The sequence below is a fragment of the Hylobates moloch genome, unplaced genomic scaffold (genome assembly GCF_009828535.3).
Source record: "Hylobates moloch isolate HMO894 unplaced genomic scaffold, HMol_V3 SCAFFOLD_19, whole genome shotgun sequence".
In the NCBI taxonomy this organism is placed as follows: domain Eukaryota; kingdom Metazoa; phylum Chordata; class Mammalia; order Primates; family Hylobatidae; genus Hylobates; species Hylobates moloch.
In genome coordinates, this window is record NW_026652294.1 from 5,990,778 (window position 1) to 6,010,208 (window position 19,431).

At 45.7% G+C, this 19,431-nt stretch overlaps 1 long non-coding RNA gene and 1 pseudogene across 1 annotated transcript; both read left to right on the top strand.

Annotated features, from left to right (window-relative positions):
- The first annotated feature begins 9,961 nt into the window (after window positions 1-9,961).
- LOC116459167 (kelch-like protein 5) lies at window positions 9,962-13,502 on the top strand (annotated as a pseudogene).
- Window positions 13,503-15,256: 1,754 nt separating this feature from the next.
- Window positions 15,257-16,752, top strand: LOC131382053 (uncharacterized). The gene is made up of 2 exons (XR_009211208.1): window positions 15,257-16,139; window positions 16,565-16,752. It is a non-coding gene; the product is annotated as an uncharacterized LOC131382053 (long non-coding RNA).
- The last annotated feature ends 2,679 nt before the right edge of the window (window positions 16,753-19,431 follow it).

Consider the following 19,431-nt stretch of genomic DNA (forward strand, 5'->3'; position numbering starts at 1 on the left):
TGGTGACTCACACCTGTATTCCCAGCACTTTGAGAGGCCCACCCGTGAAGAGGATCACTTAAGCCCAGGAGTTCGAGACCAGCCAGAGCAACATAGTGAGATTTCATCCCTATTTAAAAAATAATAATAATAACCAGGCATGGTGGTGCGCACCTGTAATCTCAGCTACTTGAGAGGCTGAAGGAGGAACACAGCTTGAACCCAGGGAGGTCAAGGCTGCAGTGAGCTGTGATGATGCCACTGCACTCCAGCCTGGACGACAGATCCAGTCTCCAAAAAAAAAAAAAAAAAGAAATGTTATATGTAAGGCCTTATCCAGGTGTGGCCAGCCTCTTCTCTTGCCCAGATGGGGAGATAGAAAGGGTGATGAGGCATATCATGTTATTCATCTGGGGTCATTTGTTGCTATTCTCAACTATCTCAGCAACCCCAGCCTCCTGGTCCCGTCTGGGGTAAAACTTCATCTGTACAACCCAGGAGACTGGGTATACCTCAGGACCCGGAAGGCTGAGTACCCCTAGGACCAGCTCAGCCCGGTATGGATGGGGCGCCACCTAACACTTCTAACCACTCATTCTTCTCTTAAACTCCACGAAGTAACCCCTTGGATCCATCACTCAAGAGTGAAGAGGCCAGACATGGTGGCTCACACCTGTAATCCCAGCACTTTGGGAGGCAGAGTGGGGAGGATCACTTGAGGCCAGGAGTTTAAGACCAGCCTGGGCAACATGGTGAGACCTTGTCTTTACAAAAAGTAAAAGAATTAGCCAGGCACGGCTAATTGGTGGTGCATGGAGGCTGAGGCGGGAAGATCCCATGAGCTTAGGCGTTCGAGGCTGCAGTGAGCTATGATTGAACCCCTGCACTCCAGCCTGAGTTACATAGCGTGACTGTGTCTCAAAAAAAAAAAAAGAGTGAAAGCCCAGGAGCCCCCAGAAGATGCCTCCCCAGCACACATTTGTGAACTCATCTCAGACCTCAAATTGGTTTTTAGAAGAAAAGGCTCAGATAAGTCAAGTGTGCCCCTTGCCATTCTCTTGCGATAGTAGGCATCTTCCTTATCCCTGCAGGAACCCTCATGCTGTTGCCCTTTTACACTGTGGAGATGCTTAGGTGGTGGCAAATCCCTTCATAAAATACCTTAAAATGGCCCCTGTGCTTTTTGGCTTTTTTTTTTTTTTTTTTTGAGATGGAGTCTTGCTCTTGTCGCCCAGGCTGGAGTGCAGTGGCGCAATCTCGGCTCACTACAACCTCTGCCTCCCGGGTTCAAGTGATTCTCCTGCCTCAGTCTCCCAAGTAGCTGGGACTACAGATGTGCGCCACCATGCCCAGCTAATTTTTTTATTTTTAGTAGAGATGGGGTTTCACCGTGCTGGCCAGGCTGGTCTCGAACTCCTGACCTTGTGATCCGCCCACCTCTGCCTCCCAAAGTGCTAGGATTACAGGCGTGAGCCACCGCACCCAGCCTGGTTTTTGGCCCTTTTAGTTGCCTTGGCCAGTGATCTCTGGGAGGCCAATATAATAGTCAAGGTCTCCTGTATCATGGCTGGTGGGAACAATCTGTTCGAATGTTGGATGTGCCATAGGTATCCCCACACTTGGATGGGGTGACCTGTTGCTTATCCTTTGAGAGGAGTCATTAACATCACAGGATTGTGTGGACCTCACCTGCTAAGGGCGATGTCACTAGGAGAATAGGCCAAGTTTATTTAAATTGCTCAGGAAAAGGAGAAAAGAGGCAAACATGCTACAAGAGTATTTGCAGTGGCTCACCCTTGTTTAGGCAATGTAATATGCCTAGGACAGTATACTGTGGGTTTTCTGGGGCCTATCAGGGTAACAGCCCATAATGCAACCAGCCATCAAAAGAGACCAAAAAAAAAAAAAAAAAAAGGAGGGGGGGCTATTGGACAAACCATGGAAGCTGCCGGACTTGCTGTGGGGTTGGCTGCCCTTTCTTGCGGGGGGGGTTGCCTGTTATGAAGTCACCCTAACAAATTTAATCTGAATACCCAAGGCTCTGGCAGCTGAAACTGGAGAGGCTCTCCAAAATATACATATTTCTCTAAATTCACTAGCCAACGTAGTGTCGGAAAAGCGATTGGCCTTAGACTATTACTAGCAGAACAGGAGGGTGTGTGTGGCACCAATACCTCCTGTTGCACTTGGGTAAATGCCTCCAGAGGAAATAGAGGCTAATGTAAAAGAAATATTCAACACTTTGGGAGGCCAAGGTGGGTGGATCACTTGAGGTCAGGAGTTCAAGACCAGCCTGGCCAACATAGTGAAATCTGGTCTCTAAAAATATACTAAAAATACAAAAAAATTAGCTGGGCGTGGTGGTGCACACCAGTAGTCCCAGCTACTCAGGAGGCTGAGACAGGAGATCACTTGACCCCAAGAGACAGAGGTTGCAGTGAGCCAAGATCGTGCCACTATACTCTAGCCTGGTGACAGAGCGAGACTCTGTCTCAAAAAAAAAAAAAAAGGGGGGCGGGAGGCCAGGCGCGGTGGCTCAAGCCTGTAAGCCCAGCACTTTGGGAGGCTGAGGTGGGTGGATCATGAGGTCAGGAGATCGAGACCATCCTGGCTAACACGGTGAAACTCCATTTCTACTAAAAATACAAAAAATTAGCTGGGCGTGGTGGCAGGCGCCTGTAGTCCCAGCTACTCGGGAGGCTGAGGCAGGAGAATGGCGTGAACCCGGGAGGTGGAGCTTGCAGTAAGCCAAGATCGCGCCACTGCAGTCCAGCCTGGGCAACAGAGCGAGACTCGTCTCAAAAAAAAAAAAAAAAAAAAAAGAAAGGAAATATTTAAACAAGTAGAACAGCTGCATTCCTTCAACCAGAAGGGTAGCTCAACCAATGAGCTACTCTTGGAATGCAGTGAAGTCCGCTATACCTCACTTCACCTCGTTTCTTCCTCTGCTGTGGCCCCTAATGGCCTCTGTTCTGTTACTTTTCAGTCCCTGTATATTTAAATTGATAGTAAACTTTGTGTCCTCATTTTGTATAACAGCAGCAATACCAGCTCCTTTGAGCAACTTCAGGTGACCCAAAAACTTATTTGAACTCAGGAGCCTGAGAGTTTCACTCCTCTAACTTTAGTAGCCTCACTGCTCCCTGTCAGCATGAAGTAGACAGAGAAGAATGACCTTCATCCCTAACCACTCAAGAATGAGGGGTGGGGTGTTTCAGGGGGAATTTGTAACTGCGTCCAACCCAATCTGGCTCAGCTTTTCCGTGTGTGTGTGTGTGTGTGTGTGTGTGTGAGACAGAGTCTTGCTCTGTCAACCAGGCTGGAGTACAATGGTGTGATCACAGCTCACTGCAGCCTTGACCTTCCAGGCTGAAGTGATCCTCCCACCTTAACCTCCCAAGTAGCTGGGACTACATGTGTGTGTCACCACGACTAGCTAATTTTTAAAATTTTTTTGTAGAAATAGGGTTTTGCCATGTTGCCCAGGCTGGTCTTGAACTCCTGGGCTCAAGCAATCCTCCCACCTCAGCCTCCCAAAGTGCTGGGATTGTAGGTGTGAGCTATGATGCCCATCATGGCTCAACTTTTATGTAACAAAGTTGTGAGTTTTTTTTCAGTTGCTGTGGATCCTCAGGTTGAAGGTCACTTAACCTGACTGTGCCCAGATGAACCAGGTATGCAGTTCACAACTTTGTTACATAAAAGTTGAACCAGATTGATCTGGTATGGTTATACAACTACACTGAAAGGGAGACAGTTAACATGGACTCACATATCTCAGAGACATTGTAAGTCTCCCTCAATATTTTCCTAAGTTCTTAAAGCTGGCTTAGATTCTGAAGCCTTGACCCAGGGTTCCACTCTTGCCAATATGTTGATCTTTTACTTTGAAAATATACTAAGCAGGCTAGGCGTGGTGGCTTACGCCTGTAATCCCAGCACTTTGGGAGGCCGAGGAGGGTGGATCACCTGAGGTCAGGAGATCAAGACCATCCTGGCTAACACGGTGAAACCCCGTCTCTACTAAAAATACAAAAAATTAGCCAGGCGTGGTGGCAGGTGCTTATAGTCCCAGCTACTTGGGAGGCTGAGGCAGGAGAATGGCATGAACCCGGGAAGCGGAGCTTGCAGTGAGCAGAGATTGTGCCACTGCACTCCAGCCTGGGTGACAGAGCAAGACTCCATCTCGAAAAAAAAAAAAAAAGAAAAAGAAAATATACTAAGCAGGCCAGGAGTAGTGGCTCATGCCTGTAATCCCAGCACTTTGGGAGGCCAAGTCGGGCGGATCACCTGACGTCAGGAGTTCGAGACCAGCCTGGCCAACATGGCGAAACCCCATCTCTACTAAAAATACAAAAATTAGCTGGGCATGGTGGCACATCTCTGTAGTCCCAGCTGCTCAGGAGGCTGAGGCAGGAGAATCGCTTGAACCCGAAAGGCAGAGGTTGCAGTGAGCCAAGATCATGCCACTGCACTCCAGCCTGGGTGACAGAGTGCGACTCTGTCTCAAAAAAAAAAAGAAAAGAAAAAGAAAAAAGAAATAAAGAAAAGTAAAAGAAAATATACTAAGCAGGATGCTCTTACGGACTTCCTCCTTCTCCTAAAGGTGCTGACTGAAGAAGGCCATGAAGCCTTCTAATCTAAACTCAGTGGGTACAAACAACTACTACCTACTTCGGACATGAGTTATCTCAGGGCATTCAGAAGCTCACCCCCAAATGTCTTAAGTCAATTTTGTTTATCTCTCTCCCCAAAACAAAAAAAAACAACTTTATACGGCTGGGCACAGTGGCTCATGCCTGTAGTTCCGGCACTTTGGAAGGCCAAGGTGGGAGGATTGCTTGAGCCCAGGAGGTTGAGGCTGCAGTGAGCCATGATTGCACCACTGCATTCCAGCCTGGTGACAAAGCAAGACCTTGTCTCAAAAACAAACAAATAAGCCAGACACGGTGGCTCACGCCTGTAATCCCAGCACTTTGGGAGGCCGAGGCAGCAGATCACGAGGTCAAGAGATCCAGATCATCCTGGCCAACATGGTGAAACCCTGTCTCTACTAAAAATACAAAAAATCAGCTGGGCGTGGTGGTGGGCACCTGTAGTCTCAGCTACTCGGGAGGCTGAGGAAGGAGGATCGCTTGAACCCAGGAAGTGGAGGTTGCAGTGAGCTGAGATTGTGCCACTGCACTCCAGCCTGGTGACAGAGCGAGACTCCGTCTCAAAAAACAAACAAACAAACAAAAACTAAATAAATTTCCAGTGACAGCTGGCTATTGTCACCAGTGGATTTCTAATTTTGCTGCCCTTGCTAAATCTCTGTGTGCCCTCCTCGAAGACACCATCCCAGCACCCATTTTCTGGCCCTGAGGCACTAACCTCCTTTGTAGCCTTAAAATTAGCATTTCCCATACCTCTGATCTTGGCTTACTGAATTTTGACAAATCTTTTCACTTCTATTACCATGAAAATAATGGAATTGCTGGAGGTATTCTACAACAACCTTTTGCCTCTCAGATATATCCTGTATTTCTCATGCCAGTTGAACCTGTGGCAGCAGGCCTGTCCTCATGCCTGCATGTGGTGGCTGCAGCTGACTCTGTAATTGACAAAGCCAGCACTCATGTTATGCTTATCCATTTTTCTGTTATGTTCCCCATGCTGTCCATCTTCCAAGTTCATAAGACATAGTACCTCTCCACACGGCAATAGACCTATGAACAGGTCCTATTAACCAAACCCTCCATTATCTTACATCACTGTGCCACTTTAAATCTGGCTACTCGGCTGGGCATGGTGGCTCATACCTGTAATCTCAGCACTTTGGGAGGCTGAGGCAGGTGGATCACTTGAGCCCAGGAGTTCGAAACCAGCCTGGGCAACATGGCGAAACCCTGTCTCTACACAAAATACAAAAATTAGCTGGGCATGGTGACACATGCCTGTAGTCCCAGCTACTTGGGAGGCTGAGGTGGGAGGATTGCTTGAGCCCAGAGGCAGAGGTTGCAGTGAGCTGAGATTGCACCATTGTACTCCAGTCTGGGTGACAGAGTGAGACTGTCTCAAAAAAAAAAAAAAGCAATCTGATTATTAGCCCTCCTTGATGATGGAGAACCCCACTCCATTCCACATGATTGCCTTCCAATGATAGAAATGGTCTCAAGGTCACGAGACCTGTTGTGCACCGTTTAGACAACGCAGACTCACTCCTATTTTGTGATGGCTCCCATAAACGAGGTTTCTGGGGGAACATAATAACTGCTATGTCATAGTTTCCCCACAGGAAACACTTGAGGGCCTGTTTGCCCACAGTAAAGTAAAACCCAAGCTGGGGAATTTATAGCTCTTATTAGAGCTTGCGCATTGGCAGAAGGGAAAACTGTCAGTATTTATACCAACTCCAGTTGGAGTATGCTGACCATTGGTGCAATCTGGAAATCCTGAGAATTCTTTTTTTGGAGAGATGGGGGTCTCAGTATGTTGCCCAGGCTGGTCTTGAACTTCTGGCCTTGAGCAATCCTCCTGCCTCAGCCTTGCAATGTACTGGGATTACAGGCATGAGCCACCATACATGACCAATCCTGAGAATTCTTCCTATTGCCAATGAACATATAACTGTTGCCCTACTACAGGCTACTCACCTCCCAAGAAAAACTGCTGTTGCTCATGGTTTAGCCCATACTAAGGAGACCAATGCTATATCTTTTTTTTTTTTTTTTTTTGAGATAGAGAGTCCGCTCTGTTGCCCAGGCTGGAGTGCAGTGGCACCATCTTGGCTCACCGCAACCTCCACCTCGTGGGTTGTTCAAGCTATTCTTCTGCCTCAGCCTCCTGAGTAGCTGGGATTACAGGCACATGCCACCATGCTCGGCTAATTTTTGTATTTTTAGTAGAGACGGGGTTTCACCATATTTGCCAGGATGATCTTGATTTCCTGACCTTGTGATCTGCCCACCTCAGCCTCCCAAAATGCTGAGATTACAGGCATGAGCCACCGCACCTGGCCCTGATGCTATATCTCTAGAGAATGATAGGGCTGACAGGGCAGTGAAATACACAGCCAGAAATGGATGCCCCCCTGCCATCCTTTTTCCACGCAATTTATCTTTATTCCTCACTGATATTATTGATTATTGTTAGTATTATCAGGCAAATGCCCCACAATCTGAAAAAGACAAGTGAATTCAAAAGGACAGCAAAGAATTACCAGACATATGATACATTGGACAGAGTAGACTTCCCGTGACTTCCTTTGTTTTGACCTTTTGGCTTGCACTTATCAAATGGGACATATGGAGATGGAGGATAGCTAAGGAACTAAAATATAATTAGTTCTACCCTGGCATCCACAAAACTTCTGGCCACACTGTTTCCCAGTGCACAACTTATAAATCTCATGGAATCTCTGGAGGAAACCAACATTCCTCGGGGAGTCCTCCAAGGCCCACACTGCCCCTTGCAGGACTCCAGATGGATTTTGTTGATTTACCTCTGGCTTTAGGGCATTCCCACTGTTTGGTTACTGTCTGAATGTTTAGTGGATGGATTGAATACCACTGGACTGGATGTGCTGATACCACAACACTGGTGAAGAAATTAATAACTCGGCTGGCCATGGAGGCTCACACCTGTAATCCCAGAACTTTGGAAGGCGGAGGTGGGCAGATCATGAGGTCAGGATTTTGAGACCAGCCTGGCCAACATAGTGCAACCCTGTCTGTACTAAAAATACAAAAAAAATTAGCCGAGCATGGTGGCAGGCTCCTGTAATCCCAGCTACTTGGGAGGCTGAGGCAAGGAGAATCACTTGAACCTGGGAGATGGAGGTTGCAATGAGCCAAGATCGCACCACTGCACTCCAGCCTGGGTGACAGTGTGAGACTCTGTCTGAAAAAAAAAAAAAGAAAAGAAATTAATAACTAAGATTATTTCTCATTTTGGCTTTCTGTTATAGGTTAAGTCAGACCAAGGAACTCATTTTATAGTAGAAATAAACAATTCGATTGCAAAAAAAAAAAACTCCTTTGGGGTACTCATTAAAATTTCACACTCCATACCACCCCCAGTCCTCAGCTCAAGTGAAATGTAAAAATGTAGACATAAAAAGACATTAGGTCGTGTAAGATACAATGAATTTCTCTGAGTTTCTCTTCAAAGATTTAGCCTGCTAACTTCCTTGTCCTTTGTTCTCAAACTTAACTTTCCTATGTTCCTCCTTGCCCCTAGTTACTGTAAAACAGCCTACCTGCTTCCCGTCAGCTCTAATCAATAACTCACATCTGTTCCCTTGGTTATCTGCACCCGTTGTTCCCCCAAAACTGCATGTCTTACATGCTTCACCACTGTACCTCACGTACCCCTTCCCTTCCATATTTAGAACAATATTTGCAAGTAGCCAATCGGATCAGCTCAGATTGTGCAGTCCAACCCCAGCCCATGGGGGAGTGACACAGAGGTAAAGTCTATGCATCAGAGATAAAAACCCCCTGCTCTCCTTTGTTTGGTGTGCTCTTACGATCTTGATTGACGGGAGTGGCACCCTTCTGCAGAAGTAAATTGCCTTGCTGTGAAAACTTTTGCCTGAGTGCTGGTTTCACTTTGTGGCACCAAGCATTTATTCCTGGAGCATTTTTATATTCAACAGGCTGGGTGCTGGGGCTCACATCTGTAATCCCAGCACTGTGGGAGGCCCAAGGGGGCAGATCATCTGAGGTCAGGAATTGGAGACCAGCCTGGCCAACATGGTGAAACCCTGTCTCTAATAAAAATACAAAAATTAGCTGTGCGTGGTGGCACATGCCTGTAATCCCAGCTACTCAGGAGGCTGAGGTAGGAGAATCACTTGAACCTGGGAGGCAGAGGTTGTAGTGAGCTGGGATTGTGCCACTGCACTCCAGCCTGGGTGACAGTGTGAGACTCTATCTCAAAAAAAAAGAAAAAAGAAAAAAAGAAAAAAAAAGACTTTAGGAAAAATCTGTCAGGAAACTGAATTGAAGGGAGGAAAAGCATTACCTCTTGTTGCCTTTTACCCCTTATGAAGTTTAGAATGTTCCAAATGGGAGGCATGGATTAACTTCTTTTGAAATAGTGCTTGGTTTCCCTTTGCCTATTGGCATCTTTAAACCTTTCATTCCTGCATTGAGTGATCCTGGGATTATGGGGACTTCTTAAGTGAACAGTGCAATGCTATGACAGCTACATAAAGGAACTAACTAGTAATCTTGGAGCATATAAACCATCAACAGGTAAAAAAGGCATAGCTTCTGCCAACTAACAAGGCTTGCCATCCTTTTTGACCAGGAGATTAGGTGTAAATCAAGGTTTTTAGAAGAAAGCATGCACTGTCACTAATGTTTCAGTCAATGATGGACCGAATATACAATGGTGTCCCCATCAGATTATAATGCCGGTGAGCCACCACACCTGTCATCCCAGCACTTTGGTAGGCAGAGATGGGTAGATCATTTGAGCCCAGCAGTTTGAGACCAGTCTGGGCAACATGGTGAAACCCTGTCTCTACAAAAAATACAAAATAAACCAGTCATGGGGATGCGCGCCTGTAGTCCCAGATACTTGGAAGGCTGAGGTGGGAGACTCACCTGAGCCCAGGGAAGTCGAGGCTGCAGTGAGCCATGATTGTGCTACTACACTCCAGCCAGGGCAACAGTGTGAGATCCTGTCTCAAAAAAAAAAAAAAAAAAAGATTATAATACCGTATTTTTACTGTAGCTTTTCTACGTTTAGATATGTTTACATACAAAAATACTTATCATTGTGTGGGCTGGGTGGGCAGCCAATTGCGCAGTGCCGGGACTGATGGGCGAGCCAGTCCGGACCCCCATCCACTCACTCGTCCCCTCTGGGGCCACCTGAGGACTCTGACCACCCCCCACCGCCTGGCGCCGCCTGATGGAGCAGGATTGGCTAGCTTGGGGCCGCCAGCGCCGGAGGTGAGGCTGCCAGGAAGGGGTTGGGGGCACGCGAGCATCCCTCTCTGCCCTCCCCTCCCCGGCTCCTCCACCCCGGACCGCCGTGACTCCCGGCAGTCTCTGGAGCACGACACGGACTTCCAGCAGTAGTCAGACGTTATCTTCCTGTCATACTATGGAGCCGTGTTCATCATGAATTTTTCCAAGCCCTGAATTATGCCGAACATACATTTAAACATTTAAAAAAATGGAAAACTATTGGAGACATAAACAGTTGTGCGATGTCATTTTAGTTGCTGGTGATTGCAGAATTCCAGCTCACAGATAGGTGCTCTCCTCTGACTCAGACTGTTTTGCTGCCATGTTTACTAATGATGTCAGAGAAGCAAGACAAGAGGACATAAAAATGGAAGGTGTAGAACCAAATTCATCGTGGTCCTTGATCCAATATGCTTATACAAGCCGCCTTGAATTAAAAGAAGATAATACTGAGTGCCTGCTATCTACAGCTTGTCTTCTTTGGCTTTCGCAGGTTGTAGAAGCATGTTGTAAGTTTTCGTTTGTTTGTTTTTAGACAGTTTTGCTCTGCCGCCCAGTGCAGATCTCAGCTCACTGCAACCTCCGCCTCCCAGGTTCAAGCGATTCTCCTGCCTCAGCCTCGTGAGTAGCTGGGATTATAGGCGCCTGCCACCACGACCAGGTAATTTTTTGTATTTTTAGTAGAGACGGGGTTTCACCATGTTAGCCAGGCTGGTCTCGAACTCCTGACCTCAGGTGATCCGCCAGCCCTGGCCTCCAAAAGTGTTGGGATTACAGGCGTGAGCCAGGGCACCAGGCCACATGCCAGAAGTTTTTAATGAAACAGCTTCACCCATCCAGCTGTCTTGGAATTTGTTCTTTTGCTGATGCCTAAGGTTGTACAGATTTGCATAAAGTGGCTCACAGTTATACTATTGAGCATTTCATGAAAGTAATCAGAAACCAGGAATTTGTATTATTACCAGCCAGCAAAATTGCAAAGTTCTTGACTAGTGATGACATGAACATTCCTGATGAAACAATATTGACTGCCCTTCTTAGTTGGGTCTGTCATGATTTGGAACAGAGAAGGAAAGATCTAAGTAAACTTTTGGCTTATATTAGGCTACCTCTTCTTGCACCACAGTTCCTGGCAGACATAGAAAATAATGCACTTTTTTGGGATAATACAGAATGTCAGAAACTCATTATGGAAGCAATGAAGTACCATGTATTACCAGAGAGATGACCAATGTTACAAAGTCCTCAGACAAAATCTAGGAAGTCAGCTGTTGGTACATTATTTGCAGTTGGGAGAATGGATTCAACAAAAGGAGCAACAAGCATTGAAAAGTATGATCTCTGTACAAATACGTGAACTCCAGTAGCAAATATGTATGAGAGGAGGCTACAGTTTGGTGTTGCAGTGCTAGATGACAAACCGTATGTGGTTGGAGGAAGAGATGGACTGAAGACTTTGAATACTGTAGAGTGCTACAACCCCCCAAAAAAACAGGGAGTGTGGTGCCACCTATGTCCACACAAAGACATGGCCTTGGTGTGGCTGTACTAGAAGGTCCCATGTATGCCATAGGAGGGCATGAGGGCTGGGGCCATCTGAACACGGTGGAAATTTGGGACCCTCTGCTCGCCAGTGGAATTTTGTTGCCACTGTGTCTACCCCTAGGAGCACAGTTGGTGTGGCAGTACTAAGTAGAAAACTTTATGCAGTTGGTGGTCGTGAAGGAAGTTCTTGTCTCAAATCAGTAGAATGTTTTGATCCTCATACTAGTGAGTGGACTGTTGGTAGAAGAGCTGAGGCAGGACTGGCTTGTCTGTCATAATGTAAAAGAGTCTTAAAAGATGTCTGGGGTCCAGGGTCTAAAACCGCTCATGGCCTTTGGTACACCAAGCTCTGTGCCATAGGTGGAAAGCTGCCCTGCCGCACCACAAATCTAAGCCCAGGGCATAAAACCTCTTGTGGCTTGGATGGAACCCAGGGCTCAGGGCATAAAACTCCTCATAGCCTCTGGAATGTGCACAGGCTTGTTGGTTCCTTGCTTCTTATTCGTAAACATGTCCTCCATTATCTCAAGCAGCAGAGCATATTCTATATGCGTCAAAGGAAATGCTAGACCATCACAGCTACGCTTAATGCACCACTAGCTTTCTACTCCCACGTCCTCATGCCCTCACCTGTTTACCCTCACGTCCTCACCACCTGCTTGTTTGATCACCAATAAATAGTGTGGGCTCCCACAGCTCGGGGCCTTTGCAGCCTCCAATCTAGTGCTGGCCCCCTGGACCCACTTTATTCACTTTTAACTTATCTTTTCGCATTCTCTGACCCCGCCAGACTTGGTAGCCTCCACGGCCCAGTGTTGGGCCTGATCACCCCAACATGGACACTGTGTGCACGGATGTCAAAAAGGAGAGGTGGCATAGGAATAATGACCTGGAGCGGACTACTGTATGCTATAGGGGAACACGATGCTCTCACATCCAACTTGACTTCCAGACTCTCAGATTGTGTGGAGACATCTGATCCCAAAACAGACATGTGGACTACAGTAGAATCAATGAGCATCAGCAGAGATGCAGTGGAGATCTGTTTACTTGTTGATAAGTTTTATGCTGTTGGGAGGTATGATGGACAGGCATACCTGAATACAGCGGAGGCTTATGATCCCCAGACAAATGAGTGGACCCAGGTTGCTCCGCTGTGCCTAGGAAGAGCTGGAGCTTGTGTTGTGACTGTAAAATTATAATTTAGTGCTCTGTTTTCTACAGGAAGACACTCTCTTCCTTTATTAATTTAGTACAATTATTCTACTATCAATGGATCATTTTGACTAAACATGCATTGCCACAATCATGGGCACAAAGTGCCTGATCTCAAAGCAAAGATAGTAAAACAAGGGAGGAAGGAGTGGATGGACCAGGATTAATTGCTTTCATTTCTTAATAAATGAAAAGCTGCAGCTGGTGGATTGTGAACAAACATTCCTGATGTAATATATTAGGACAAATGCACTGCTCTGGAACATAGCCCAGTGCTAGCTGCGGATTTCATTTATTCAGTCAAGCACATCTTACTCATGTGGGCGGCAAGCCACCCAGGTACTGAGGCAAGAGACCGAGGGCACGAGCTGTTCCAGTACAATAAAATATATAAAATAATAGTTATACTAGATATAGATCTTAGATATGATTATATATAATCATTAATCATTAGTTTGTAGCAATTATTCTTTATTCCAATACTATAATAATCCTCGCTCTACAATCATAACCTAGGAAAAACCAGGCCATACAGAGATAGGAGCTGAGGGGACACAGTGAGAAGTGACCAGAAGACAAGAGTGCGAGCTTTCTGTTATGCCTGGACACGGCCACCAGAGGGCTCCTTAGTCCAGCGGTAACGCCAGCGTCTGGGAAGACGCCTGTTGCCAACCGGACCCTGGTCTAGCGGTAGCGTCAGGGTCAAGGAAAAACACCTGTTACTTAGCAGACTAGGAAAGGGAGTCTCCTTTTCCCCACGGGAGTTTAGAGAAGACTCTGCTCCTCCACCTCTTGTGGAGGGCCTGACATGAGTCAGGCTTGCCCGCAGTTATCCGAAGGCCTAACCATCCCCCTGTGATGCTGTGCTTCAGTGGTCACGCTCCTAGTCTGCCTTCATGTTCCATCCTATACACCTGGCTCTGCCTTTTAGATAGCAGTAGCAAATTAGTGAAAGTACTAAAAGTCTCTGATAGCAGAAATAATGGTGTAAGCTGTCTCTCTCTTTCTCCTCTCTCTCTCTCTCCCTCGGCTGCCAGGCAGGGAAGGACCCCCTGTCCAGTGGACATGTGACCCACGTGACCTTACCTATCATTGGAGATGGCTCACACTCCTTACCCTGCCCCTTTGTCTTGCATCCAATAAATATCAGCGCAGCCTGGCATTCGGGGCCACTACCGGTCTCTGCATCTTGGTGGTAGCGGTCCCCCGGGCCCAGCTGTCTTTTCTTTTATCTCTTTGTCTTGTGTCTTTATTTCTACACTCTCTCGTCTCCACACACGAGGAGAGACCCACCGACCCTGTGGGGCTGGACCCTACATACTCATATCCAGATTTATTTTCTTACAGTGCAAACACACCAGATGGAACTTCTAAAATGTTGCTTTCTGTAAGTTTATCATATATGAGTTGCAGTAATTTGTTTGTTTGCTTGTTTGTTTAACCACAATCACTATTTTAATGATATACTAAAGATAACACTATTTAGTTTTTTCAGAAACTTCGGCATTATATGTGTGTTGGTTGTGGATTTTGTTTCTAAAATTGGCTTAGTCCAATAAATAAAGAAAAGCATTAAAGACTTAAAGCAATGATAACCAAATACAAACTTGATAAAATCTTTGAAGTCTATTTAAATATTCATTCCATTACATCTAGACTCACCAAAAACTGTATGTCATGATATTCTTAAGTTGAAGTTGAAACATGATGTTTCACATTAAATTTAAGATATGCAGCCAGGCAAGGTGGCTCACGCTTGTAATCCCAGCACTTTGGGAGGCCGAGGGGGGTGGATCATGAGGTCAGGAGTTGGAGACCAGCCTGGCCAATGTGGTGAAACCCTGTCTCTACTAAAAATATAAAAATTAGCCAGGCATGGTAGCGCACGCCTATAATCCTAGCTATTCAGGAGACTGAGGCAGGAGAATTTCTTGAACCCGGGAGGGGGAGGTTGCAGTGAGCCAAGATAGTGCCACTGCACTCCAGCCTGGGCAACAGAGCAAGACTCCATCTCAGGAAAAAATAAAATAAAAATAAATAAATTTAAGATACGCAAATTTATGTAGAGAAAATAAATGTTATATACCCTATAATGTTATTTCACCTAATTAGTACTTAATTATATGGATTTATTTTATGTTATAAAAGATGTTTTGATTTTGTCTTTTGATATTGACAACATTGTTTGGATATTCTTATGTTGTCAAGTCTGCATCTGCCTCCCCTGCCTTATTTCTTATGTTTTGCCACAGTTAACCCATTGTGCTTCTTTGTAATCAAACAGTTTGGGGAGGGGGGAGAAGGGGTTTACTGAATGTCTAAAACAGTAAGTTTAAAGTGTTTGTTACCCAAAGTTTGGTGCATTTGTAAACTCTAATTACATATGTGAATGTTAATACTCTCAGTGAATTCTTATTGTTTGCAAAAATGCACTGGGCAGTAACATTTTGTGATAAATCCTACACTACAAGATATAAGTAAAAGAAAATACTTATCATTGTGTTACACCGTGTACAGTATTCAGTACACTAACACGCTGTATGGGTTTGTAGCCTAGGAGCAGGTGGGTTACACAATATAGCCTAGGTGTGTAGTAGACTATATCATCTAGGTCTGTGTAAGTACACTCTGTGATGTCTACACAATGACAAAAGTACCTAAAGATGCATTTCTCAGAATGCATCCCTGTCATTAAGCAATGCCTGACTGTACTGCTAACCACCTACACTGCCATCAAGATAGGGAAAAGTCCTCCTGGATTCATGTGAATTACACCAAGCTAGACCCAGATCAGCACTCTGAGGACAACTGGAAGACCCTCCCTACACGTGACCTTAAAGTAACGATTTCCCAGACTGGTTCCCAGGCCTCAGAAGCAGATGACATTTTAAAGTAGACAGCTTTTCTCAAGATCATGGATCAAGAAACTTCACTTCCACCTATTTTCTCACATTGGGCCTCCTTGTCCAAAAAACAAAAACCAAAAGAACCTCTTCCTTTTAATGAAGCCTCCTTTTTCTCTGGCCATTTATTAAAAAGCTGACTGGAAGTTGCTTGTCTCAATCCTGTCCTCTGATTCTCCCTCTGATCCTCCACTATGGGCTCTCTTTGAGGTTGTGTCTCATGCTTAGTAACCCTTACTGTTTTCCCAACAGGTCAAAAACAGAACTGACACCTCGTTACACCAACTCTCCAAATCCTGTCCATTTTAATTAATCTGATTACTGGTTATGTCAACATCTAGATCATGCAGAAGAACTTGAACCAATTTTCATTCCTGCCAACGCCAGGACTCCGTGGGCCAACTATGAAAACTGGGTATGTGACAAGGTGTGGCATCCACAACTGAGAAAACAACATCACTTTACTTCTTCTTTTGATGGATTAATTGGAGATGGACAAACCTCTATGGAAGCTCAAGTTCTGTCCTGTGCTCAGGTAGTCAGTAGAAGGAAATTTGCTGGGTACGGTGGCTCAAGCCTGTAATCTCAGCACTTTGGCAGGCAGAGGTGGGCGGATTGCTTAAGCTCAGGAGTTTGACATCAGCCTGAGCAACATGGTGAAACCCTGTCTCTACACAAAACACACAAAAAATTAGTAGGGTGTGGTGGTGGGCGCCTGTGGTCCCAGCTACTCAGGAGGCTGAGGTGAAAGAATCGCTTGAGCCCGGGAGGTGGAGAATGCAGTGAGCTGTGATCACACCACTGCACTTCAGCCTGGGCAATAGAGCAAGACCCTGTCTTAAAAAAAAAAAAAAGAAAGAAAATGTTCCCTTTGTTTTAAAAACAGGTATGGTGCTGAATGATTTATAGGTGACACAGCAAGACGATATTACAGTTGAATCTTGTGCTTTGGTTCCACAGGTGGCATCTTCAAGCCTCCCATGAAGGTTATAGAAGGTTCTGGCACTGACTCTTATGGTACAAACACTTGCCATATCACCGGATGTTACAGTAAGCTCACAAGCCACCCTTGTATAACATGGGGTAGCCCATCTCCTCTCTTCATTAGACTGCCAAACACTAGACATTAAATATGGATAGACCAAAAATCTGGACAAACTTGGTCACATAACGAAACCAAGCCACACACATGTTAAGGCCAAACTGCAGGCCTCCTATATCAGATATTTTGCAACCCATTCTCCTACAGACTGACAAAGACACACGGAAGATGGACATGTGCAGATGCCTACATGATAGGTGACAAGACACCAGCCCCCAACCTGGTGGGTCGTGAGTTCCACTCTGACCTTATCCGTGAACAACACTGGTCTTTTTATCTTATGTGGCAACAGATTATATAAAGGTTCTCACCTTAATGGTCAGGTCAATGTAGACTTGGATACCCAACACCTTCTATCACCAGGTGTCACCTTAAATGCCAGCCAAATTACAAACTTGGGCTCTTTTATACACAAAGTAATACTACATAAACATACTAGATATGACATCAGGGAAAACCCACTTGTGAGTTACAATTCTAAGTTATTTTCAGTACTGAGATCCTTTTTTCCAGGCGTTGGAAATTATGGGATGGAAAGGGCAGTTCTAAATCTTTCATAGTAATAGAACAAGAGTTCATTATTACTCTGCAAAAATTGGTAGCACTTGGCCAGGCGCGGTGGCACACTCCTGTAATCCCAGCACTTTGGGAGGCCGAGGCAGACGGATCATGAGGTCAGGAGATCAAGACCATCCTGGCTAACATGGTGAAACCTCGTCTCTACTAAAAATACAAAAACTTAGCCAGGTATGGTTGCAGGCACCTGTAGTCCCAGCTACTCGGGAGGCTGAGGTCAGAGAATGGCCTGAATCCAGGAGGTGGAGCTTGCAGTGAGCCAAGATCGCACCACTGCACTCCAGACTGGGTGACAGAGTGAGACTCCATCCCAAAAAAAAAAAAAAAAATTGGTAGCACTCCAGTTAGAAGTCAATAGTTTAGGAATTTATGGCCCAGGGAGGGGCAGTCTCTCTTGGATCAGCAAGTCCTCAGGATGTCAAAGCAGACCGGGCGCAGTGACCCACACCTGTAATCCTAGCTACCTTGGGAGACTGAGATGGGAGACTCACTTGAGGCCAGCACTGGGCAACATGGCAAGACACCAGCTCTACAACAACAACGACAACAATTAAAAATTAGATGGGTGTGGTGGTACATGCCTGTAGTCCCAGCTACTCAGGAGGCTGAGGCAGGAGGATCACTCGAGCCCAGAAGGTCAAGGCTGCAGTGAGCTGTAACTGCACCACTGACTCTAGCCTTGGTGACAGAGCGAGACCCTGTCTCAAAAAACAAAACAAAACAGAATGTATGAATGAACCTAGGAAATCAATCAACCGTAACAAAAATTTTAATTAAAAGTAATGGCAGACCAGGCGCGGTGGCTCACGCCTGTAATCTCAGCACTTTGGGAGGCTAAGGCAAGTGGATCACTTGAGGCCAGGAGTTCAAGACCAGCCTGGCCAACATGGTGAAATCCTGTCTTTACTAAAAATACAAAAATTAGCTGGACATGGTGGTGTGCACCTGTACTCCCAGCTACTTGGGAGGCTGAAGCAGGAGAATTACTTGAACCCAGGAGGTGGAGGTTGCAGTCAGGTGAGATTGCGCCACTGCACTCCAGCCTGGGCGACAGAGTGAGACCCTGTCTCAAATAAATAAATAAATAAAATAAAAGTAATGGCAAAAACCACGATTACTTTTGGACCAACCTAATTACTTGCACCACTGCACTCCAGCCTGGCAGAGTGAGACCCTGTCTCTACAAAAATGTAAAATAAACTTAAAAAATGTCAAAGCATGATAAAGTACAGGAGATAAGGACCATGATTAATATAAGACCCATCACTCCAATCTTTGCCTCTGTTCTGGCATTCCCCTATGTCTTCGCAGCACCCTCTTCTGTGTGACTCCTTTGTGTTGTATTTTTTTGTTTTGTTTGTTTGTTTTGAGACAGAGTCTTGCTCTGTTGCCCAGGCTGGAGTGTAGTGGTATGATCTTGGCTCACTGCCACTTCTGCCTCCCAAGTTCGTGCCTCAGCCTCCCGAGTAGTTGGGATTACAGGCATGTGCCACCATGCCCTGCTAATTTTTGTATTTTTAGTAGAGATGGGGTTTTGCTATGTTGGCCAGGCTGGTCTCAGACTCCTGGCTCAAGTGATCTGCCCACTTCAGCCCCCTAAAGAGTTGGGACTACAGGCGTGAGCCACCGCGCCCAGCCACCCCACTCATTTTGAATGTAAGTAGATTACCAATTCTGAAACGGGTTTTGAGCAGTAGCAACATTGACACAAATTTATAATATTTTCAATAAGATACTTCCTTCAATATGTAAAATGCAACAGATATCATTTGCAATCATATCTGTGTACATACATACATACACACATATAATATATATATCTCACCATGGAATAAGTCTGAGATGAAACATGCATTACTTAAAAAAGAAAAAACTTATAGACAGGATCTTGCTCTGTCATCCAGGCTGAAGTACAGTGGCACGATTGTGGCTCACTGCAGCCTCGACCTCCTGGGCTCAAGTGATCCTCCCACCTCAGCCTCCAAGTAGCTGGGACTACAGGCATGAGCTACCTCGCCTGGCCGGCATGACTTTTATGAAGAATGTCATAGAAAGTTTTAGAAAGCGATTAAAAATTGACCTGAACAAGTGGGGATCTATGCTGTATGCCATGCTATTACTGGGGAGGAAAAAAATTCTCCTGTACATT